Genomic DNA, 25,731 nt, shown 5'->3' on the forward strand with positions numbered 1-25,731 from the left:
CCTGCCCCGCCCCCAGGAATGCCCCATTTTCACTGCCCCACGCTCCTCTTACGAGCACGGAGCGCAGGGCCAATCCTCACTAGGGGTGTACGGATTACTCACCCCATTCCAGTCTGGGGTGTCTGCAGTGGGGGGGAGGTGATCCGTCCTTCCCCCCGGAATCCTGCCCAGCCAACTCCACTCCATGGTGAGTCCACAGAGCCACTGGCCAGGGCCGCCCACAGTCGGACCTTTGTCCACTGCCAGGCTTGGCCGCAAATGGTGGCCACCATAGCGACTGCCATTTGCATCCCTACGTTAGACATGATAGGCTACGTACATATTTACGTAGCCTATCACAGCAAACAGCAAGGACGCAAATGGCATAGCGGCCGCCATTTGCGTCCCTGCATTAGCCGTGATAGGCTACATATATATTTATGTAGCCTATCATGGCAAAAGGCAGGGATGCAAATGGTGCAGAGGATGCTATTTGTGTCCCTGCTGTTTGCTGTGATAGGCTACGTAAAATACTTAACGTAGCCTATCACGGCTAAAGTAGGGAGGGGAATGAAGGCTGCAGACTGGGGCAGCCATTTGCGGCCGCAGACAAGGACAGCAGATGGACTGGACAGCCAACAAAAGGTAGGGTCTGTCCTGGGGAAATTTAATGGAGTGGCGGGGGGGATTGCCTGTTCCGCCACGGACTCTTGGGGGCTGGATTCTTTAGAATCTGGCCTGATTGGAGTCTGTGGCAGAATTCTCTAACGTCCCTAATCCTCGCTGCCTATGAGGCAGTGCGGGAGGGTGTGGAGATCAGTTCTCAGGGAACTGACCTTGGAGCATGGGCTCCGAGTTCGGTTCCTGGGAACCAAGCTATCCTATGGCTGTCTAGCCACTGACTAGCAGCCGTAGGAGTGTGCCCTTAATGTATTAGATATACTAATACACTAATTAGTACATTAGTTATACAAAAATTAGTATATAAAATGCATTATATTAGGAAAATTCCTTGCCAAAATGTTATATTAAATGGCATACAACATGCATGTATTAGGAGAAATGTACACAAAAATGCATATAAGTCACGCAATTTTAAAAGTCATGCAAACTTTTTTTAAAAAGAAGTCTCAAACTTCAGGGTGAACCAAATTTAAAGTTGGAAAAATGAGGAACTGTGAGAAAGCTAATTTGGTAGATGCGTGCATTCCTAGCCATCTGCATACCCATATTGTATTGTCTGCCTGGGAATTTTAGCTCCCAACACATGGGGAATTCAAAACCCAAACAAACAAACATACCCAAGAACAAGATAAGGATGGTGGACAGAAACCACATAAAATGTTTACAAGAAACCATCAAAATAATTGACCCAAAGAGAGGAGACACTCATCTAACAAAAGGTTGTTTGGTTGAGTGATGTGGTCATGTGGTTCAAAGCAATCAATAAATATATATCAGCAAGAGTAAGGGTTTAAACATCAAAGAACATCTGAGCATGTGTCAGCAAAGCAGATGGATTTGGGGAACTTGTCTCCTGTATACTTACCACAGCTCTGCAGAATGTAACAAATCTCATTTTAAAACCACCAAACTAGGAGGGGGAACTTAGGGGGGGGAATAGTGTTTGGTTCATAACACAGTGGTTCAGGGGTCCCCAAACTTTTTGGGTCAGTGGGCATCTTTGGCTATTTAAAAGAGTGTTGTTTGCACTCTCACAAAACGTCTTTTGGGTGCAGGATTGCCCATTCATAAAATGGTGGCCATGGTCAGTCACAAAACATTCTTTTCCCAGAAGGCAAACTGCTAAGAGAAAAAAGAAAAGTAACTTGCCGAAGAAGCTAAGCACAAGGCAGAGGTGGGAGCTGGGCTCCAAAACACAAAACCAGTCTTTTGAACCCAAATGAACATGGTGCTGGAGGGCAGCACTTCACTTTGCAGTATACCAGCATTCCAATTTAAAAATAAACAAATCTTAATAAATAAAATAAAAATCAGGAGGGGGAAGGAGTCTGGTGAGAGCCAAGATAATTGTCTGTGGGGATGATGAGGCCCCATCAGTAGACCATTACAAGGTGGGAAAATGTATACTACAAAATGGGTAATTATGAACCCTGCTGACATCACTGATAGACACCATTTGACTCTCTCCATCCCTCTAAAAACAGATCAGCTGATTTGATTCTTAAGAACTCAGAATGGACTTGGTTGGCAGGAACAAAGTACAAAATAGAAACAGAACATTGCTGCCTCCTTGGTCAGAAACCCTTATATTAAAATTAAAGGTCATCCAAAACAAAGGTAAGGTTCTAATGTGTGTGTGTTTTAAAAAAATGTAGGTGTCCCAGATCACCACCACTTTATGAAGCACAATATAGGATTTGTTCTATAAAAAATCTGTAGAAACTACCTTTAAGATGCTGTTAAACAGAATGACTAGCAGTATCTTTTATTAAGCTTTGTTTCAAGACCATGAATAGCATCATGATCCTACCTAGCTAGCCTTATATGCCAGTTGTCCCCCGCCCCCCCCCAAAAAAAACATGGTGAGCATTTTTGTGAAGGAAAAGAACTGTATACCATTTTTGTAGTTAGTTTGGTTTGGGGTATTATGAAGTTATGTGTGTGTGTGTGTGTGTGTGTGTATGCACTAGTCGGTTTCTGTCAAAAGCTTAATAGTTTAGAAGTCAAAGTTTTAGTTTGAGTACAGAGGTCAGGAAGTGTTGCTTTGGAAGCAGGAGATTATAAACCAACAGAAGGTCAGAGGAAGAAAGAGAGAAAAAAAGTTTTAACTCAGAAAATAGAAACTTAGTTGGTGGAAATGAACAAAAAACTACCCTACTGATTGGTAGGAGTTGGGGAGGGGGTGAAGTGATTTTAGAAGATAAAAGCAAAAAGCAGAGACAGAGAGGGTCAGAAAGAGAAAGAGGAGGAAGGAAGGAAGGAAGGAAGGAAGGAAGGAAGGAAGGAAGGAAAGAAAGAAAGAAAGAAAGAAAGAAAGAAAGAAAGAAAGAAAGAAAGAAGCCAAAGACCTAAAGGAAAGAGTCAGAGCAGCTGGAGTGGGATAACTGTGAGAGCAGAACCAATGACACTAAGATGTGGCTTGAATAAGGGACCTAGATGAAGTAGGGACACAGTCTAGTTAAGTTAGCTGGATGTGTTGGATGTGTTTATTCTTGGTTGTTTTTATTATGCTGTTGCTCATGTGACTTTTGGAGAGCTCTGTGTGTGTGTGTGTGTGTGTGTGTCCCCATTCAGGTAGATAGGTAGGTAGGTAGGTAGGTAGATAGATAGATGATAGATAGATAGATAGATAGATAGATATCCTATTGAAACTTTGTTATTTAATACTTTTTGGTCTCATTTGGGGGGGGGGAGTTACCCACCCAGCAACTATTTATTTATGTATTACATTTTTTGTAATACCCAATACCTGAAGCTCTCTGGGCAGTTCACAATTAAGACCATGAAATACAACACAAGATACAATATAAACATTTTAAACTACAGTAGAAAACAAAGACTAATAGTCAACCCCCACATGACACTACATAAAGTAGATATCCAAGACCCAGAGAGTTTTAAGACTGGTTTGGTAGAGGCAGCCTGAGAAATAGTTTTCCTCTTGGTGGCAGCAGAAAAGGATGCAGGAAAGGAATGTGAGGACTTTTTTTTTCTATTTTCCCTTCCACTCATGGAACAAGGCATTGCTGATCCATGACAATTCTACTGAAATGAATAGTGGATTGCTATGATATGGAAGAGAAACTAGTTTGGCCCAATCAACTAGAGTGTATGTGGCCCCTGGTCTTTCCTATCTTCCTATATGGAATGATTGATAAAGAATGCAGTAGACCACTCCCTAACTAACTTGATTATCAGAAGCCCCCAAATCTGAAGGCTTATGATCATCCAATGCAAGATGGGAGGAGCGGTGGAGGTAATCTTTGCCTCCCCATCCTCCTACCCTGCTTTTTTCCCATCTAGCAAAGGTGTTTTGGAGGGGGAGGGAAGGAGGCTGGCTGAGGCTCAGAATAACTCATATCCTGGCTTCTCTAGTCTCCTCCCCTCCCTGCTCACTGAAACACCCCCTTTCCCTCCTCTCTGAGGTCAAGTTACTGACCTCAGAGAGTAATCAGTGCAGTTCTTTCCATGCCAGCTGTGAGGGGGAAGAGGTTGGAGGTCCACTCCCCCTGCCCCTGGGGTTGGAACACTGTCTCCAAACTCAGATCAGGGAATCCAAAATATCCTATGACCTCTCAGATGCTGCTCCCTAAATTACAATATCATGAGCATCTTTACCCTCTAAATCCTGAATCTTGTCCCCATCATTCTGCCATTTCCTTGTACACATCCAACTATCTGGAGATCTGAGTGAATTTTTAATGTTGTGTGGCGCGAGCTTGCAAATTCCTCAGCTGGTTTAGTATCACATAAACTCATTCTGTCCATAACTATCAATTGATACCCTCCACGTCACAGTTTAGATTATGGTAACTAGTCTCAGATTTCATTTAGGAACGGGTGATTCTGTGTATTTCTGATCTGTGACATTTATAATTCCATTGAAATTCCTCATTCACATTTTGTAATCCTTTCAAAATACGTATTTAAATGCATATTTTAATATGTTTAAACTGCCAACAACTGCATGACAATGTTTGGAGAAGTGTGAAATCTGGTCGATAGCAAATTCTGATCCACATAAAAGTCTGAGAGTTGGAGATCATGTCATTTCATATAAGCATTCACAAAGATCAAATTCCTCCAGCATCCCAACTTGCAGTACAAAAAGCAGATCAGGAAACTTAGTTATCAAATATTCAAAGTCTGCCATGTTTTGGAAGAGCCTGACATCTCCCATTAGGATGAAGGATGCATTCTAAGCTAGGAACATTGTAGGTGCTCGATATGAGGGTGGAATCCAACAGACTCTCCCCTGCTCAGCCCCCTGGGCCCCTGTTAGCAGACTGCACAGCACTCACTGGACGCATCCATGAGCATCGCACGGTCTGCAAACATCTGACAACATGCCCGCTCCTTCCCTAAGCTGCCATTTTGTGCAACAAGACACATTTTGCTTGGGCATTTCTGGGAAGGGAATGTTGCATAGATTGCAGCTGAAAAGGGCAAGCTATGCAACATTACAGGCATGAATGAGTTTCTCAGTAGCTTGCCAAGCTGTTGAGGGGCTTGTGCGGCACGGCAAGTGGGCAGTGCCTCAGCAAGCGAGGGACAGCCCCAGATGGAGCTGAGTCCATCCATTTCTATTCTAAGCTGAGCATCAGTTCCCCACTAGAGTCTTTGGTTCAGAATGTAAAACAAAGTCCTGCACTTGTGCTGTCAGCAGTCAGACTGATTAGGATGCTTTGTAGGCACTAAGGGCTATGGAGAAATTTATTTGGTGAAGTTACTTAATGTTGCATTTCCAAACCAATAAGTGAACTAAAACTGAGTTATCTCAAATTGTGCAATAAAAATGTGTACAAGAATGCTTGTGTTGGGGAACCATGCACACACACATTTTATTCATGAAAATAAAGCTAAAATGCATTATATTAGAAGAATCACTTGCAAACATGTGTGCATTGTGCCAAACGACATGCAAAAAAATGTGTGCATTAGAAGAAATGTGCACCATTGTGCATATCAATTTTCATGTGAACTCTTCTTCTTCAAGTGGTGGCAGCAGGAACTGTGTTGGCAGCCTGGACACCATTTCGCATCCTCCACAACCACAGTGCCCCAGATCTAGCATTGTTCCAGTTCATTTTGTGTGGATGGAAATGGCAGCCTTCACAAAAAGAAAATGACAGAGAATTAGGGATGCTGGAGAAATTCAAGACAGATTAAACTGATCTCGGATTTCTAAGAATCTGAGCTACGGAATCCACTGCGGAGCGACCCCCACAGGCCCTGTGGAGTCCGTGGACTTTCGGATGATTTTTTTACTTTCCCAGAATTTACTCATATAAATCCATAGAAATATAGATAAGTTTCTGCTGAGGAAACGTAGAATGGAATAGGGGACAATACACTAAATGTCACATACTGGGGTAAATTATGTAAATACTTACATAATTATTTCTGTATTTTTCCGCATGATGAAAAAAAAAAAATCACATTCATCTGTGGGTGGATGATGGAATGAAAGGCACCTGAAAATCTGCAAAACACAGATGGAGCGGATTTTACACAGTCCGTACATCCCTACAGAATATTTGGAGAAAAATTGGGGAATTTATTTGGCTCCTATTCCAATCAAATACAGATTCTTTCTTTCTTTCTTTCTTTCTTTCTTTCTTTCTTTCTTTCTTTCTGACAATGATTTGGCTATGTCAAACTCTGTCAATAGTAGGGATGGACAGACCTACCCCCACCTGGCTTCATCAGGTGCTCTCTGAGCCACTGCTGCCTCCCACCCCTGCTCATGGTGCTACACAAGCTTTGTCACAGCCCAAAGAGCACCTGAGGACTGCCCATCCTCCCTGGTGAGCCACCACTGTGCACAACAATGGAGGCTCAGATGCTTCCAGGTAGGTAATGTTGCATACTTGAGGGCTGTAAAGGGGCCATCTACACAACATTACAGGCATGAATTCTCCATTCATGCCTGTAATGTTGCATAAATAGGCCCTTAACAGCTGCCAAGTATGTAACATTACCTACCCATAAGCACCTGAACCACTATTGTTGTGCACAATGGTGGCTCTCTTGGGAGGATGGGCAGCTGTCGGGTATGCACCAAGCCACAGAGAGCTTGCCAAGTGGGTCCATGAGTGGGGTCCGGGAGGGCAGGCAAGGAGGAGTCCGTTGGACTCTACCCCCCATGGACTCTGATGACATCCCTCTCATGATGTTTTACACTAATTGTCCCACAAGCTTACCTACGATATACTGAGGATATAATCAGTGAATTTCTTTTTCTCCTGGATTGGTGATCAGAGTGTATTATCAGGTTCTTCCTTTTATTTCCTGTATTTTTATTTCAAAATACAATCCCATATGAAAACAGAGGGGTGGGGAGGTAATATAAATTAAAGAATAAATAGAAAATAAACTATTATATAATACAGCACAGTTTTTAGATGTCACATCACTGTTAAAGGATTTCAAGAAATCTAAGTCTTTGCCATTTTTGGAAAGTAACCCAAGACAAGAGTGTGGCAAATAAGTCTATCATGAGGGGAGGTGTCCCTGGAGTATAGTCACAACAGAAAATGTTCTGCTATAGAGGGATGTAGCTCAGTGGTATAACACACCTGTGTTGTGTGCAGAAGGCCCTAGGTTCAATCCCCAGCATCTTCAGGTAGGCCTATGAAAGAACCCACTTGACACCCTGCAAAGCCATTGCCACTGCCAGTCAGACTCAATGTTGACAATACTTGGCTTGACAAACCAATTGACTGATTCAGTATAGGACAGCTTCCTATGTTTGTACTTGTATTGGACAAAGGTGCAATCCTATGCCTCTTTAGATAGGGGGAAAAAGCCTACAAATCCCAGCATTCCTGAGCCAGCCTTGGCTGGCTGGGGCATGCTGGGGGTTGTAGGCTTCTTCTTATTATTCCTCTTCCTCTTCTTTTCTATCTGAACATGCATAGGATTGTGCCCTAAACCAGCAAGGCATGTGAAGTAAATAACAGGACTTTGGGGCAAATGTCCAGTGTTCCACTTAGCAGAATGAATACTTAGCAGCAGGCTGTCAAATCTTACCACATTGTAAAGCAGGGGTGCAGAACCTATTTCAGCCTGAGGACAGCATTCAATTTTGGAGAAGCTCCCGGGGGTCACATTCCGTTCCAGTGGTGGATGGAGCTGAAGGCAAAAAGAGCAGGGCCAAAATTCCAAACATTCCAGCATAATTTAGCTTAAAGCTCTGGCTGCCAGTAACTAAGCCTTAGGAGAGACATTTCACATTGTTTTAGAATGGGGAAAAAACTGCACAAAAGCCAGAAAACTCCCAAATGATTGGTGGTTGGATGGAAAGGGGTGTGGCCATTGGAAGGGGGTGTGGCCTTCTGGTTCTGCACCCTGTTGTAAGTTAAATGGAGCAGTAGACATTGCCAGCTAAATGGCGGGTAGGGCGGGGGTGGAGTTGCACGATGACATAAGAACCAAAAGTCCAGACCCATCTGACACAAAAAGTACTGGAAAAACCAGTGTAGTGAACTGCATCTCGATGTAAGATTAGAATAATGCAAGCTGATAAAAGGCAACACTGATCACATGCTTAAGACAAAGAGGAGAGGACATTCAAAAACAGGATAGCTGCTCTCAAGCATCTGAAACAGAACTCCACATTCTATGTATCCCATGAAGTAGATAGGGATTTTGGCCTTATGATGCCCTGATTTCATGGCAGCAAATTAAGGAGTTTTATTTAGGGATGTCAGAGAATTCCGCGATGGATCTTGGTGATGCCAAATGCCAGTGCATTCAGCCCCTCGAAATCCATTGTGGAATGAAGCCCCTGCCCCCCCAACCCACGAAAGGCGCGTGAAACGGAGCACTTACCTGCTCCCATCTGCACTGCTTTGCGAATGGCAGCCGTCCTGCAGCCGCCATTCACTTCGTCCTCTTCATAGCCGTGATAGGGGCTACGTAAATACTTACGTAGCCTATCACGGCTAGGGGTGAACGAAAGTCACTTACCTTTTCTCGCAGCTTTTTCGCGGTGGGGGGGAGCGCTTCGCTGCTCCCCCCGCGAAGTTCAGCCCGGGGGGGAGGCTTCCCGCCTCGCCCGGCCAAAATTCAGGCCGGGGGGGAGGCTTCCCGCCTCGCCTGGCCGAAATTCAGGCCGGGGAGGAGGCTTCCCGCCTCGCCCGGCCGCGAACACGAAAGTAAAAAAAAAAAAAAAAAACGTCCCCTGATAGGCTACGTGACGATTCACGTAGCCTATCACGGCTAGATCTGGAAAGTCAGCCGTGATAGGCTACGTGAATCGTCACGTAGCCTATCACGGGTGACTTTTTAAAAAAAAAAAGCGCGTACGCGAATGGCGGCCCCCATAGGGAGCCACCATTCGCGTTCCTTATTTAGTTGCTGTAGTCTACGTCAATGTTTACGTAGACTACGGCGAAAATAAGGGCAACGCAAATAGCGTTGCCCTTATTTTCGCCGTAGTCTATGTAAACATTGACGTAGACTACAGCGACCAAATAAGGAAGGGGAATGGCGGCTCCCTATGGGGGCCGCCATTATCCGTACACACTTTTTTTTTTTTTTTTAAGTCACCCGTGATAGGCTACGTGATGATTCACGTAGCCTATCACGACTGACTGTGCAAATCTTGCCGTGATAGGCTACGTGAATCGTCACGTAGCCTATCAGGGGACTTTTTTTTTTTTTTCTTTCATTGCAATGGCGGGGGCGGCAGCCGGTCGAAAGACCGGCTGCCGCTCCCGCCCCGCTCGAACACCGGACGAACCGCCAGCCGGACCCGCCGCCGGGAGGGACATTCAGGGAAGGTAAGTCCCGTCCCGGGGGGGGCGGGGGGCGGAGGATTTCTCCCCGAAACTTGTTCGGGGGGCCGAACACGTTGGCGCTCGGCCCCCCGAAGTTTCGGGGAGAAATTCTCCACCATCCCTAATCACGGCTAACGCAGGGATGCCATTTGCGTCCCTGCGGAGGCCGTGATAGGCTACATAAGTATTTACGTAGCCTATCATGGCAGGTGGGGGGAAAAACCCAGCGTATGCAAATGGTGGCGGCTACCGCCATTTGCATCACTGGGGTTTTTCGTCCTGCCATGATAGGCTACATAAATATTTACATAGCCTATCACTGCTCAATACAGGGATGCAAATGGAAGCGACTACAACAGCCGCCATTTGCGTCCCTGCAGGGCTGCCCAGTGGCCAGATGTCCGGCTGTGGGTGGCCGGAGCTGGCCAGCGGCTCTGCAGCTTGGCCGCAGAGCGGAGCCAGCTGGGCAGGATTCTGGGGGGGAGGACCGGATCGCCTCCCCCCCCATCGAGGATTCCGGAGGGAGGGATGGATCACCTCCCCCCCCCCACAGATTGCCCAGCGCGGAGCCAGGTAGGTGTTTCGTACATCCCTAATTTTATTCCAGCAAGTCTTCAGGGGTGGGGAGGGGAATTAAGAAATCAGAAATTAGGTGGAAGGAGTTGGGAGGGGAATTAAGAAATCAGAAATTAGGTAGCCAAGCCAAAGCACTTACCACCACCACCACTTCCCCTTCCCCCTCCCTCTTCCTCCTCTTCCTCCTCCTCTTCTTCAATGGTGTGCTGCAGGCTCACTTGGAAATGACTCTTCTTTTTTTTAAAGATAAGCAGGTTGGTGGCCCACCTCCCCACGCACCCAAGTACAATGTGCAGATTGCCACATCCCTAGGGGTGAACGAAAGTCACTTACCTTTTCTCGCAGCTTTTTCGCGGTGGGGGGGAGCGCTTCGCTGCTCCCCCCGCGAAGTTCAGGCCGGGGGGGGAGGCTTCCCGCCTCGCCCGGCTGAAATTCAGGCCGGGGGGGAGGCTTCCCGCCTCGCCCGGCCGAAATTCAGGCCGGGGAGGAGGCTTCCCGCCTCGCCCGGCCGCGAACACGAAAGTAAAAAAAAAAAAAAAAAAAGTCCCCTGATAGGCTACGTGACGATTCACGTAGCCTATCACGGCTAGATCTGGAAAGTCAGCCGTGATAGGCTACGTGAATCGTCACGTAGCCTATCACGGGTGACTTTAAAAAAAAAAAAAAGCGCGTACGCAAATGGCGGCCCCCATAGGGAGCCGCCATTCGCGTTCCTTATTTAATTGCTGTAGTCTACGTCAATGTTTATGTAAACATTGACGTAGACTACAGCGACCAAATAAGGAAGGGGAATGGCGGCTCCCTATGGGGCCCGCCATTATCCGTACACACTTTTTTTTTTTTTAAAGTCACCCATGATAGGCTACGTGACGATTCACGTAGCCTATCACGGCTGACTTTGCAAATCTTGCCGTGATAGGCTACGTGAATCATCACGTAGCCTATCAGGGGACGGTTTGTTTGTTTTTCTTTCATTGTAATGGCGGGGGCGGCAGCCGGTCGAAAGACCGGCTGCCGCTCCCGCCCCGCTCGAACACCGGACGAACCGCCAGCCGGACCCGCCGCCGGGAGGGACATTCAGGGAAGGTAAGTCCCGTCCCGGGGGGGGCGGGGGGCGGGGGGGCGGAGGATTTCTCCCCGAAACTTGTTCGGGGGGCTGAACACATTGGCGCTCGGCCCCCCGAAGTTTCGGGGAGAAATTCTCCGCCATCCCTACACATCCCACACCCAAAGCAACCCTAGATTTTGGCAGCCATCTAGATCTGTGGTCTCCAACGTGTCCAAGGATGCCATTCTTGCTCCCTGCTAGGCATCCTGCCATTCCTGATTTTTATTATAATTCTTAAGATTTTTATTTTATTTTATTTATTTGTTACTTTTGTATCCCACCATTTTTCCTCTTGCAAGGAACCCAAGACAGCTTGCATGGTCCCCCTCCTCTCCATTTCATCCTCACAACAACCTCACAGGGTAAGCTAGGTTTAGAGGCAGTGACTGACCCAAAGTCACCCACTGAGCTTCATGGGTGAGGGGGGACCAATCCAGAACCCAGTCCTCCCCAGTCCTAGTCCAACACTTTAACCACTAAACCACACTGGCTTTATTTATGTATTAGTAATTTTAACTGGGAGGTTGGGATGTTGCAAAAGTGAAGGGGCACCCTTCAGTAGGGCTGTGTGAACCTACCGCTGTCTGGGTTCTCCAGGCATCCGCCGAGCCCCGGTCCCCACTTGCTGGTCCCCAGACCATGCTCGAGCCCCTCCCACACTCAGCGAGCGGCCCATACTCACCCTGGCAGCCTTGTCAAGCTCTGCAGTAGCCATTTTCTGAAAAACAATTGCAAAAATGTACATAATTGCATATGCACAAAATGCATATTTATTGAGAAAATGCACATTTTTGCACATATGCAAATACGCACATTTGCAAAATGCACATTTCCACATATGGAAATATGTCCATTTTTGCGGTCACCATTTCATTTTTCAAAAAATAGCAACCACAGAGCTCGACGAGCCTGCTGGGGCGAGTGTGGGCTGCTTACCGAGCACTGGCAGGGGAGGAATAGGAGCAGCAGCTAGGGATGTCAGAGAATTTCACCACGAATCTTGGGGAGGCCGAATGCCAGCGCATACGGCCCCCCAAAATCGGTGCCGGAACGGTCTGCCACGCCCCCACCCCCCCCGGGATGGGACTTACCTTCAGCGAATCTTCCTGGCGGTGGCGGCAGCGGCAGCAGCTCCGGCGGCAGTGCGGTAGCGGTTCGGCGGTGGCGGCTGCAGTGGACGGTCTTCCAACCGGCTGCTGCCATCGCCATTTCCAATTAAAAAAAAAACCTGATAGGCTACGTAAAGATTTACGTAGCCTATCACGGCTAGATTTTAAAAAAAACACCATGATAGGCTACGTAAATGTTTACGTAGCCTATCACGGCTGATTCTAAAAAACAAACAAACGTGCATACGTAAATGGCGGCACCCATGGGCGCCGCCATTTGCGTTCCTTATTTTGGCATGTCTTAGTCTACGTAAACATTTACGTAGACTAAGACGGCGAAAATAAGGGGAACGCAAATAGTGTAGCGGGGAACCCATGGGCGCCGCCATTTGTGTACGTGCATTTTTTCTTTTTCTTTTAAATCAGCCGTGATAGGCTACGTAAACATTTACGTAGCCTATCACGGCTGACTGCAGGGACGCAAATGGCGGTGGCTATGGCCGCCGCCATTTGCAGAGCCGGCCGGCCAGGATTGGGGGGGGGAGGGACGGAGCGCCTCCCCCCCGGCCAGAATTTCGGGGGGGAGGGATGGAGTGCCCCCCCAGCCAGAATTTGGGGGGGAGGGACGGAGTGCCCCCCCCAGCCAGAATTTCAGGGGGAGGGATGGCACGCCTCCCCACCACCACGAATGTCACCCTTCGAAAAGGTAAGTGACTTTCGTACATCCCTAGCAGTGGCTCGGCCAGAGGGGAATCAGGTGCCCATGCCATTCCTATCCTTTAGTGATACATTTATTTGTGTTCAAAATAGTGTTCTTATGTTTTGGAGCTCAGCCCCCACCTCTGCATTGTAGTTGGGTTCTGGGACAAGTTTCTTTTCTATTTTGTCTCACCAGTTAGCCTTCTGGAAAATGGACATAAATGTCCACAGTGCCAGCCATTTTGTGAATGGGCAAACCTCCATGCCAGCCATTTGTTGACAGTGCCCACAGCATTCTCTCAAAATTAATAATCTGTCCACGCAGTGGCAGCTGGTGCCTCTGGTTCCAGAGGGGTAGTGATTCCTTTTGGTGTTTTAGTTACCACCAGCCAAAACTCTGTGGTGAACAATTGGGGTCAGCACCTTGGATAACACCTTTAGAGCTTTAGCTGGTGGTAACTAAAGCCAAGAATAAATAACAACCCTTCCAGAACTGGAGTCACCAGCCACCACTGTGTCCACTGAACCAAAAGCTTTGGGAACTCCTGATCTAAATTGTAAGATTGTCATCAAGATGGCCATTACATTTCCATGCTCATATCTCCTGTGGTTCAACTACATGGACTGTCTAGTGACTCGTAGACTATAATTCTTGATTCAACTGTAGTAGCATTGATTGCCATGCAAAATATTTCTTTCTTTTACAATCTATGCTCTGGATGGGAAGAGAGAATAATTTAAAGCCAGCAGAAGAAGTCCAGAAGTGACTTCTTTCCCAGAAAGAGATGAGGGCTTGCAAGTCAGCTGATCTGATCACAGTTATTGAGCAGCTATAATGATTTCCAGGTAGGTCTCAGAAAAGTTCAGAGAAACAAACTATTTCTCTCCTTCTCTCAAACTCCCAGATTGCCAACTCTTAGCACCATATTCTGTCCTGCTAACACAGTTTCCAGAAAGATTTGTATCAGCTTCTCCACTACTTCCTTACACTACAGGCAACCCTATAATGAATGAACTACTCCAGGTGATTCATGACTAGGGATGTTAAAGGGTTCCAGGGGCGGGGGGTGAGGTTTGACAGATTTTTTTCAGTTTTGGCTGCATGGATTTCATTCTGCTTCACTCTCCCGGTGCTGACTCACTCTGCAGTGAGTCAAGATGGCACACGGATTTTCTCCTTTTTAAAAAAAATGGTAGCAATTTGAAATCTCCCCCCCCCCCGGTTCCACTATTTGTGCAATTGCAATTCACACAACTTTTGGCAGGTCTTGAAATTAGGGATGGCGGAGAATTTCTCCCCGAAACTTCGGGGGGCCGAGCACCAACGTGTTCAGCCCCCCAAACAAGTTTCAGGGAGAAATTCTCCGTACCGCCCCCGCACCCCGCACCCACCCGGGATGGGACTTACCTTTGCTGAATGTTCCTCCCGGCGGCGGGTCCGGCCGGTGGTTCGGCGGGTGTTCATCCGGGGCGGGAGCGGCAGCCGGTCTTTCGACCGGCTGCCGCCCCCGCCATTCCAATAAAAGAAAAAAAAATGCCCCCATGATAGGCTACGTGATGATTAACGTAGCCTGTCATGGCTAGATCTGCAAAGTCAGCCGTGATAGGCTACGTGAATCGTCACGTAGCCTATCATGGGTGACTTTAAAAAAAAAAAAAAGTGCGTACGGATAATGGCGGCCCCTATAGGGAGCCGCCATTCCCATTCCTTATTTGGTCACTGTAGTCTACGTAAAGATTTACGTAGACTACATCGACCTAATAAGGAACGCAAATGGCGGCTCCCTATGGGGGCCGCCATTTGCGTACGCGCTTTTTCTTTTTTTTAAAGTCACCCGTGATAGGCTACGTGACGATTAACGTAGCCTATCACGGCTGACTTTGCAGATCTAGCCATGATAGGCTATGTTAATCGTCACGTAGCCTATCACGGGGGCGTTTTGTTTTTTTTTTAACTTTGGAGTTCGCGGCCGGGTGAGGCGAGGCGCCTCCTCCCCGGCCTGAATTTCGGCCGGGCGAGACGGGAAGCCTCCCCCCCCGGCCTGAACTTCGCGGGGGGAGCAGCGAAGCGCCTCCCCCCCACCGCGAACAAGCTTCGAGGACAGGTAAGTGACTTTCGTCCACCTCTACTTGAAATTAGGGATGTTAGAGAATTCTGCCATGGATCCCAGGGGGGCCGAATTCCAGTGAATTCGGCCCCCCAGAATCCGTGGCAGAACAGAGCAACCCGCCCCACCACCCCGCAAAAGCCCCCCAGAATGGAGCCTACCTGGCGGCGGCTCCAGCTGCGGCTTTGGCTCCGGCGGTGGCTCCAGTGGCGGCGGCGACAGCTCCAGCTGCTGCCGGGCTGCTGCGGATGCAAAGGGTGTCCTGAGTAGGGGACGCCATTTGCGTCCCTATGGTAGCCCGTCATAGGTTACGTAAATATTTACGTAGCCTATCATGGCTAAAGTGGGGACGCAAATGGTGTCCCCTACGCTATTTGCATTCCCATTTCCTCCGTGATAGGCTATGTAAATATTTATGTAGCCTATGTAGGGATGTCAGAGAATTCTGCCACAGATCTCAGTAAGGCCGAATGCCAGTGCATTCGGCCCCCCGAACTCTGTGGCGGAACGGCCTGCCACCCCCCCCCCGTGGATCCCCCCTGGGACGAGACTTAGCTGTGGTGGATCTTCTGGGCGGTGGCAGCAGCTCCAGCGGCGGCTCCGGCAGTGGCGGCTGTGGCGGCTGGTCTTCCGACCGGCTGCCACCACTGCCATTTCCAGGCTTGTGTAAAAAAAAAAAAAAAGACGTGATAGGCTATGTAAAGATTTACGTAGCCTACGTAAAGATTTACGTACGTAAAGATTTACGTAGCTACGTAAAGATTTACATGGCTAGGTTAAAAAAAAACCACACATGACGTGATAGGCTACATGAATCTTTACGTAGCCTATCATGTTTGGGTGGGTTTAAAAAAAAAAAACGCGTACGCAAATGGCGGCGGCTATGGCCGCCGCCATTTGCGTTCCTTCTTTTTACCATCTTAATCTATGTAAATATTTACATAGACTATGACAGCAAAAATAAAGGGGAACACAAATTGCGTAGCGGGCACTATTTGCATCCCCCACGGCGGTTCGGCGCTGGCTGCGGTGGCCAGTCTTCCGACCGGCTGCCACCGCCACCATTTCCAAGTTAAAAAAAAAAAAAGTGACAGGCTACATAAAGATTTACGTAGCCTATCATGGCTAGATTTTTAAAAAACACCATGATAGGCTACGTAAATGTTTACATAGCCTATCATGGCTGAGTGGAAGAAAAAAAAAAACGTGCGTTTGCAAATGGCGGCGCCCATGGCACCGCCATTTGCGTTCCTTATTTTGGCACGTGTAGTCTACGTAAACATTTACGGAGACTATGGCAAAAATAAGGGGAACGCAAATAGCGTTCCCCTTATTTTTGCCGTAGTCTACGTACATGTTTACGTAGACTACGCGTGCCAAAATAAGGAACACAAATGGCGGCGCCCATGGGCGCCGCCATTTGCGTATGCACAGTTTTGTTTTGTTTTTCACTCAGCCATGATAGGCTACGTAAACATTTACGTAGCCTATCACAGCTGACTGCAGGGACGCAAATGGCGGCGGCTACGGCCGCCATCATTTGCGTCCCAGCAGGACAGGAGGATTCGCGGCCGGAGGGACAGGGCGCCTCCCCCCCGGCCAGAATTTGGGGGGAGGGATGGGGCACCTCCCCCCCAGCCATAATTTTGGGGGGAGGGACAGAGCACCTCCCCCCCACCGCGAATCAAGCTTCGGGATCAGGTAAGGGACTTCCATACATCCCTATTTTAAATTCAATTATGAGAAAAACAATACTGCATAAATACCACATAAAAACGGCCCCTAAGAGTTAAAAAACAAAACAAAAAACAGTGTAAAGCTAAAGCAGTTTAAAAGGCCTGGGGAAATGAAAAGGACTTCACCTGGCATCAAAGTCATACCAAAGTAGGTGCCAGGTGAGCCCCTCTAGGGAGGGCATTGCACAACTAGGACACCACGACTAAAAAGGCCCTTCTTTTCTGTAGCCATTCAGTGGTATTCTGTTCTGTGGTACTGAGTGGAGTACTACACCTCGCTCAGTGGGGCACTCAGAGAAGGCCTTCCAAAGAAGATCTCAAGGCCCAGATAGCTACATGCAGAGAGAGGCAGTTCTTCAGGTACCCTGGTCCCAAACTGTGATGGACCTTAAAGATCAAAACCAGCCGCTTGAATTGGGCCTGGAAATGGACTGGGAAGCCAACAAATATGGCGACACACTGGCATGTTATGCTCACCTCATGTAGTTCCAGTCAGCAGTCTTAGAGCTTTATTCTAAACTAATGATTGTTTCCAGACCATTTTTAAAGACAGCCCCACATACAACAGATAGTGGGGGTCACAGCATGGGCAATTGAAGTGCTGTTCAAGTACTTGAAATGTTGTCACAGAGAGGCAGGCCAGGATCTCTTCTCAATAATCCCAGTGTGCAGGACACAGAACAATGGGCTCAAGTTTCTGGATGAACATCAGGAAAAACTTCTAGACAACAAGAAGCAAGACAACAATGGAACCAATTACCTGGGGAGGTGGTGGGCTCTCCCACACTGGAGGCATTCAAGATGAAGCTGGACAGCCATCTGTCAGGGATGCTTTGACTTAGATTCCTGCATTGAGCAGGGGGTTGGACTCGATGGTCTTATAGGCCCCTTCCAACCCTACTATTCTATGATTCCATGATTCTATGAAGCAAAGCTCTCTCTGTCAAGATAGGCCCATAGTTGGTATACCAGCTTAAGCTGGCTAAAGGCACTCTGGGCCACAGTGGTTACTTGTGCTGTCAATGGGAAAGGTCAAAGATGGACCACTGAGAACACATGACCCTTTAGAGGCAATGCAAACCCATTTAGAAAAGGGTTAACACCACTTACCTGGCAGATGAACTACCTACAAACAGTGCCATCTTAATTGGATTGAGCTTCAGTTTATTGGCCTTCAGCCAGCCAAAGACACAATCTATTCTACGCAATTATTTAGCACCCTCCCTGCTTTATTGGAATTTGAAGAAAAGGAGTAGATCTGGGTGTCATCTGCATATTGATGTTTATGCGTGCACTAGGTGGACCTCTGGTCTAATCCTTCAGGGCTCATCTTATATCCTTATGTAGACTAGAGAAATTGCATTTGTTATAGAAGGAGAAGAAGTGTGGGGGGGAGGGTGTTTGAATTTAGGTGGATTCCATGAGCGATTCAGCAGAAGGGAGGGTGGGCAAAGGGCAGGGAGGGTGTGTGTGAAAAGAGAAGCAGGCATTCATAATTGCTAATTAGGAAAAGGAGGAGTAAAGTGGCAAAAAAAGCGCATCTTCAGTTTAAAAAAGAAAGTTATCTCCCTTACTGTGCAGCTCTTCAAAACAGCCTGTTTCCCTCCTACCATCCTGCCCCTCTAGAGAACATGCTTCATTTTGGGAGGTCCCGCTGTGTTAATTACCGCTTCCCTGATTGCCTTCAATGAGACTGCTGCACTTCTGTTATTTGAACAATAGATGTTGGATGGGGTTTCAGAGCTCTCTATGAGGCTGGGAAGTTGCTTCCAACCAACTTGCACAGTATGCATGTGTGTTACATGAGCAAGGTGGATTTCTTTGGCAGCCTGCCCATGCAGGACGAGCTAGGAAAGTTGATGGGCAGATGCAGCATTCACTGGATGATATCGGGGGAAGCCCGATTCTCTTGCCATCAAAGTAGCTCATGCTCTTATGCAATAACTGGGACTGGGAGAACTAGATCCTATGTCACTGGTGGAACTAAGTGCATGGACTTGATCAGTACAGGGAAGCCAACAGAATCTGCTCTGAGCTTTCTAGTGTTGGGACTGAGTGGAGATCCAGGAAATCCCTGGAATAAGATTTTGCCTTTGCCATCAGTTCAGCAGCTGGCTTAGGAAGCTGCCTATTACCAGGTCAGACTATGGGTCCATCTAGCCCAGAATTGGCTAGTCTGACTGGCAGTAGCAGTCTTGTTCCCCTCACTCGCTCGCTACCCAATCCTTTCAGCTGGAGATGCCAGGGGACCTGAACCCTAGAGATGACAAAGGTTTTGCAGACAAAGTCATATGCTCTACCACTGAGCTATGGTCACAGTGAATCAGGAATGAGCAACTTGTGGCTGCATATATGTTTTGGCCTATGACTCCCATCATCCCTCACCACTGGCTAGGGCTGATGGTAGTTGTAGGCCAAACCAAATGGAGGGCCAGAAGTTGTCCATTCCTGCAATAAAGGTAGACTCCTCGATGCTCCTCCTGAATGAGGGATAGAGCCAGCCATGGTCTGCTTCACAAGCAATGCTTCCAAATGCAAAACTTTCTCACAGCATTCAGGGTGACCCATACTGTGGTCCCTTTAGTCTTGCAGGGGGAGCTGGTAGCAAGAGCAAGGCAGGAAGGCAAACAGAGGGAAGGAGGGAGGACCTTAGAAAGCTTGACGTGGGTCCTGCTGGCTGGACCTCTCTCCTAATAAGACGATGTTGTCTCAGCAGGAAAACCTACTGAAGCCTTATATAGGCCGATGAGGCCTTTAGTCTGGTCAGCTCCTCCCCTCCTAGAGGAGCTGACTGGAGTGTTAAAGCCCCCCCAAAAAATTTTGTAGCCTGAGACTTCTGAGAAGCTGGGGAGATAGAGGTTCTGTCAGAGACTCATGCCTTGAGCCATGTCCTCTGGCTGGGAGGGCCCTGAATAAGGTACTCATTGTCCTACTCCTAAGGAAGTATCCTGTGCCTCTTATTCGTCAGAATCATCTGCACACTGGAAGGCCTGACAGCTGGGGCTCATGGCACAGGGACAGTGTTTCACCTGTGTGTGGTGGGGCTAAGCTCAAAGGGCTCAACCTTGGATGATGTTGATGATGATTGGTGGTGATGGTAGTAGTAATACTAGTATTTCACCCTTTCATATACTCACAGCAACCCTATGAAGTAAGTTGCAATGAGAGAGAATGTGACTGGCCCGGGATCAAGCAGTGAGCTACAGGATGGGCAGGGATTTGAGCTAATCGATACGTATCTATGCAAATTTAGAAATAAAAGAATACAATACATCTAGGGATGTATGGGAGATTGTTACCTTGTCGTGGTGCTGGAGCTTGAGCACCTCAGTGATGTCATGAGGTAAACCGTGAAGGGATAGCCAAGACGGGAAGGTCATGGCAGAGAGGTCAGACTAAATACTATCCCTGGGGAAGGAAACGGCAACCCACCCCAGTATTCTTGCCATGAAAACTAAATGGATCAGTACAACCAGAGATATGTTGGTATACCATCAGAAGATGGGACTCCCAGGTCGGAAGATGGTCAAAATGCTACTGGGAAGGAACAGAGGATAAATTCAACTAGCCCCAGGTGTGATCTAGGGATGTACGAAAGTCACTTACCTGGTCTCGCAGCTTGCTTCGCGGTGGGGAGGAGGCGCTTCGCTTCTCCCCCCGAAGTTCAGGCCGGGGGGGGAGGCTTCCCGCCTCGCCCGGCTGAAATTCAGGCTGGGGGGGAGGCTTCCCACCTCACCCAGCCGAAATTCAGGCTGGGGAGAAGCACCCCGTCTCCCCGGCCGTGAACTTCAAAAGAAAAGTAAAAGAAAAAAAAAGCCCCGTGATAGGCTACGTAACGATTTACGTAGCCTATCACGGCTAGATCTGCAAAGTCAGCCGTGATAGGCTACGTTAATCATCACGTAGCCTATCACAGGTGACTTTAAAAAAAAAGCGCGTATGCAAATGGCGGCCCCCATAGGGAGCTGCCATTCGCGTTCCTTATTTGGTCCCTGTAGTCTACGTAAAGATTTACATAGACTACGGCGAAAATAAGGGCAACGCTATTTGCGTTGCCCTTATTTTTGCTGTAGTCTACGTAAATCTTTATTTAATCATTATGTAGCTTATCACAGAGGCATTGGGTTTTTTTACTTTTCTTGTAATGGCAGCGGCAGCAGCCGGTCAAAAGACTGGCTGCCGCCCCCGCCCCTGACAAAGACCTGCCGAACCGCCGCCAGGAGCAACATTCGTGAAAGGTAAGTCCCATCCCGGGGGGGGGGGGTGGCGGAGAATTTCTCCCCGAACCTTCGGAGGACTGAATGCATTGGCACTCAGCCCCCCGAAGTTTTGGGGAGAAATTCTCCCCCATCCCTAGTGATGACACAGCTAGCTCAAAGCCGAAAGGACGGTTAGCAGCCGATGGTGCTGGTGGTGAACGACGAATCCGATGTTCTAAAGAATCCGGGACCCGCCGCTGAGAGGGACATTCGCCAAAGTTAAGTCCCATCCCGGGGGGGAGGGTGGCCAGCGGAGAATTTCCCAACCAACTTCGGGGAGCCGAATGCGTCAGCGCTTGGCCTCCCAAAGATTCGGGGAGAAATTCTCTGCCATCCCTAGCCACACCACCGTCACCGCACCTGCCGCCGAAGCCGCCTCCGCATCCGCCCCAGGTAAGTGCCGTCCCAGGGGGTTCCACGGGGCGGGCGGGGGGGCAGGAGGACATTCTGCCACAGATTCCGGGGAGCCGGGGAATTCATTCCGGGGAATGCTACTGCATTCGGCCTCACTGGAATCCGTGGCAGAATTCTCTGCCGTCCCTACCTAACAGAAGCAGAAGAGATCAAGAAAAGGAGGCAAGAATATATGGAAGATCTGTATAGGAAGGATAATAATATCAGGCATAGATTTGACGGTGTGGTCAGTGAGCTAAAGGCAGACATCCTGAAGAGTGAGATTGAATGGGCCTTAAGAAGCACTGCTAATAACAAGGCAACAGGAGATGACGGTACCCCAGCTGAACTGTTTAAAATCTTGTGAGATGATGCTGTCAAGGTGATGCATGCCATATGCCAGCAAATTTGGAAAACACAAGAATGGCCAACGGATTGGAAAAAATAAACTTATATCCCCATACCAAAAAAGGGAAGCACCAAAGAATGTTCAAACTATCGAACAGTGGCATTTATTTCACATGCCAGTAAGGTAATGCTCAAGATCTTGCAAGGTAGACTCCAGCATTTCATGGAACAAGAATTGCCAGATGTACAAGCTGGGTTTAGAAAAGGCAGAGGAACTAGAGACCAAATTGCCAATATCCGCTGGAGAATGGAGAAAGCCAGGGAGTTTCAGAAAAACATCTATTTCTGTTTTATTGACTATTCTAAAGCCTTTGACCATGTGGATCATCACAAATTGTGGCAAGTTCTTGGTGGTATGGGGATACCAAGTCATCTTGTCTGCCTCCTGAAGAATCTGTATAATGACCAAGTAGCAACGGTAAGGACAGACCACGGAACAACGGACTGGTTTAAGATTGGGAAAGGACGACGGCAGGGTTGTATACTCTCACCCTACCTATTCAACCTGTATGCAGAACACATCATGTGATGTGCTGGGCTTGATGAAGCCAAGGCTGGAGTTAAAATCGCTGGAAGAAACATTAACAATCTCCGATATGCAGATGATACCACTTTGATGGCTGAAAGCGAGGAGAAGCAGAGGAACCTGATGATGAAGGTGACAGAAGAAAGTGCAAAAGCTGGGTTGCAGTTAAACCTCAAAAAAAACCAAGATTATGGCAACCAGCTTGATTGAGAACTGGCAAATAGAGGGGAAAACATGGAGGCAGTGACAGACTTTGTCTTTCTGGGTGCAAAGATTACTGCAGACGCTGACTGCAGCCAGGAAATCAGAAGACGTTTACTTCTTGGGAGGAGAGCAATGACAAATCTTGATAAAATAGTGAAGAGCAGAGACATCACACTGACAACAAGGTCCACTTAGTTAAAGCAATGGTATTCCCCGTAGTAACCTATGGCTGCAAGAGCTGGACCGTAAGGAAGGCTGAGTGATAGAAGATAGATGCTTTTGAACTGTGGTGCTGGAGGAAAATTCTGAGAGTGCCTTGGACTGCAAGAAGATCAAACCAGTCCATACTCCAGGAAAGAAAGCCAGACTGCTCACTTGAGGGAAGGATATTAAAGGCAAAACTGAAGTACTTTTGCCACATAATGAGAAGACAGGATACCCTGGAGAAGATGCTGATGCTAGGGAAAGTGTAAGGCAAAAGGAAGAGGGGCCGACCAAGGGCAAGATAGGGATGTCAGAGAATTCCGCCACGGATCTCGGTGAGGCGAATGCCAGTGCATTCGGCCCCCCAAACTCCGTGGCACAATGGCCTGCCCCCCCTGCCCCCCCGCGGATCCCCCCTGGGACGAGATTTACCTGGGGCGGATGTTCCGGATGACCGGCTGTCGCCGCCGCCGCCATTTGCAGTCCTGTCTTTTTTTTTCTTTTTTTTTTTATAGGGTCGTGATAGGCTACTTAAGTTTTTACATAGCCTATCACGTCTCTGTACAAAAAAAAAAATAGACGAAGACCGCTGCCATTTGCGTACGCGGTTTTGTTTTGTTTTTTACCCAGACGTGATAGGCTATGTATGTTTTTACGTAGCCTAAAACATCTGGGTAAAAAAAAAAGGAGTACGCAAATGGTGGCGGCTACAGCCACCACCATTTGCGTTCCTTATTTTTCTTCGTCTTAGTCTATGTAAATATTTATGTAGACTAAAATGAAGAAAAATAAGAAACGCAAATGGCGGCGGCCATAGCCACTGCCATTTGCATACGTGGTTTTTTTTCCCCCTTACTCAGAGCCCTCCGCGGCCGGAAATCCAGCTGCGGACGGCCCTGGCCTGGGCCTGGCCGGCTGCTCTGCGGAGCTGCTGTGGAGCACAGCCGGCTTTCAAGGATTCCAGGGGGAGGGACGGAGCGCCTCCCCGCCCCAGCAGAACCCGGCGGAGCCAGGTAAGCGGGATTTCGTACACCCCTAGGGCAAGATGGATGGATGATATTCTGGAGGTGACGGACTCGACCTTGGGGGAGCTGGGGGTGGCGATGGCCGACAGGAAGCTCCGCCGTGGGCTGGTCCATGAAGTCACGAAGAGTCGGAAGCGACTGACTGAAAAAACAACAACAACAACAACAACAATAGCGATCAATGAACATTTAATTTCAGTTTACAAATCATTCAAACTTGCCCCATTCACAAACCCAAACATGAACAGAATTGTCCTTCCTTCCTTCCTTCCTTCCTTCCTTCCTCTCTTTCTTTCTTTCTTTCTTTCTTCAGAAAAAGACTGCAAATTCCAGATCTTGCAATTGCATTTGCAAAATATGTATTTTGTAGGGATGGCGGTAGGGATGTCAGAGAATTCCACCATGGACTCCAGTGAGGCCAGGTTCCTTAGGATCCGGCCCCCTGGAATCCGTGGCGGAACAGCCTCCCCCCCCCGCCACCCCATGGAAACCCCTGGGACAGAGCTTACCTGGCGGCAGATGCAGCAGTGGATGCGGAGGTGGTGGCGGCAGCAGCTCTGGCTGGTCTCCCAGCCGCTGCCGGGTTGCTGCGGCCGCAAATGGCAGCCGTCGTAGTGACTGCCATTTGTGTGGCTTCCTTTTGCCGTGATAGGCTATGTAAATACTTTCGTAGCCTATTACGGCAAAGAGCAGGGCTGCAAAGAGCAGGGGCATGGAGCGGAGCTGGCTGGGGAGGATTCCAGGGGGAGGGATGGAGTGCCTCCCCCCCACCGCTGATGCCCCAGAATGGACAGGTGAGAAGGATTCGTACATCCCTAGATGGCGGCAGAGTCCAGTTGGGGGCTTGAGCTTGGTGGATTACCACCAGCTCGGCCCACCAGATTGGAGTGGGATAATGGAGAAATTCAAGACACATTAAAATAAGCTCAGATTTCTAAGAATCTGACCCAAGGAATCTACTGTGGAGCACCTGCCCCCCTCAAGCCACAGGGAGTCTGTCGACTTTGGGATGATTTTTTTTTTACTTTCCTGAAATTTCTGCATAGAAATCCATAGAAAAATATGTACATTTCTTAGGGATGGTGGAGAATTTCTCCACGAATCTCCGGGAGGCCGAATGCCAACGCATTCGGCCCCCCGAAATTGGTGGTGAAATTCTCCGCCGGCCCCCTGCCCCCCCCGGGATGGGACTTACCTCGTGCGAATGTCCCTCTCGGCGGCGTTTCGGCGGGGGCGGTGGCGGCGGCCAGTCTTCTGACCGGCTGCCGTCGCCGCCATTGCAAAATAAAAAAGGAAAGTAAAAACACACACACACACCCGTGATAGGCTATGTAACAATTTACGTAGCCTATCACGGCTAGATTTCCAAAGTCAGCCATGATAGGCTACGTAAATCGTCATGTAGCCTATAGGGATAGCGGAGAATTTCTCCCTGAATCTTCAGGGGGCCGAGCGCCAATGCATTCGGCCCTCCAAAATCGGCGGTGAAATTCTCCACCACCACCCCGCCACCCCCCCCGGACGGGACTTACCTTTGGCGAATGTCCCTCCCAGCAGCGTGTCCCGGCGGCGGTTCGGCGGCGGTTCGGCGCGGGTGGGGGTGGCGGACAGTCTCCCGACCGGCTGCTGCCGCCGCCATTGCAAAAAAAAAAAAAGTAAAGTAAAAAACACACACACACACCCGTGCATAGGCTACATAACGATTTACATAGCCTATCACGGCTAGATTTCCAAAGTCAGCCATGATAGGCTACATAAATCTTCACGTAGCCTATCACAGGTGACTTTGAAAAAAAAAAGAAAAAAGCACGTACGCAAATGGCGGCAGCCCATGGGCGCCGCCATTTGCGTTCCTTATTTTGGCATGTCTAGTCTACGTAAAGATTTACGTAGATTATGGCGAAAATAAGGGAACGCTATTTGCGTTGCC

The 25,731-nt window shown here is 48.4% G+C and overlaps 1 long non-coding RNA gene across 1 annotated transcript; it reads right to left on the minus strand.

Annotated features, from left to right (window-relative positions):
- Positions 1-5,475: 5,475 nt before the first annotated feature.
- Positions 5,476-20,600, minus strand: LOC146338469 (uncharacterized). The gene is made up of 6 exons (XR_014784758.1): positions 20,389-20,600; positions 17,260-17,503; positions 15,208-15,288; positions 7,696-7,797; positions 6,057-6,145; positions 5,476-5,773 (listed from the first exon to the last, which is right to left on the minus strand). It is a non-coding gene; the product is annotated as an uncharacterized LOC146338469 (long non-coding RNA).
- Positions 20,601-25,731: the final 5,131 nt, after the last annotated feature.

This window comes from Heloderma suspectum, chromosome 9 (assembly GCF_057233095.1).
Source record: "Heloderma suspectum isolate Gila_16-S chromosome 9, 16-S_ref, whole genome shotgun sequence".
NCBI lineage: Eukaryota > Metazoa > Chordata > Lepidosauria > Squamata > Helodermatidae > Heloderma > Heloderma suspectum.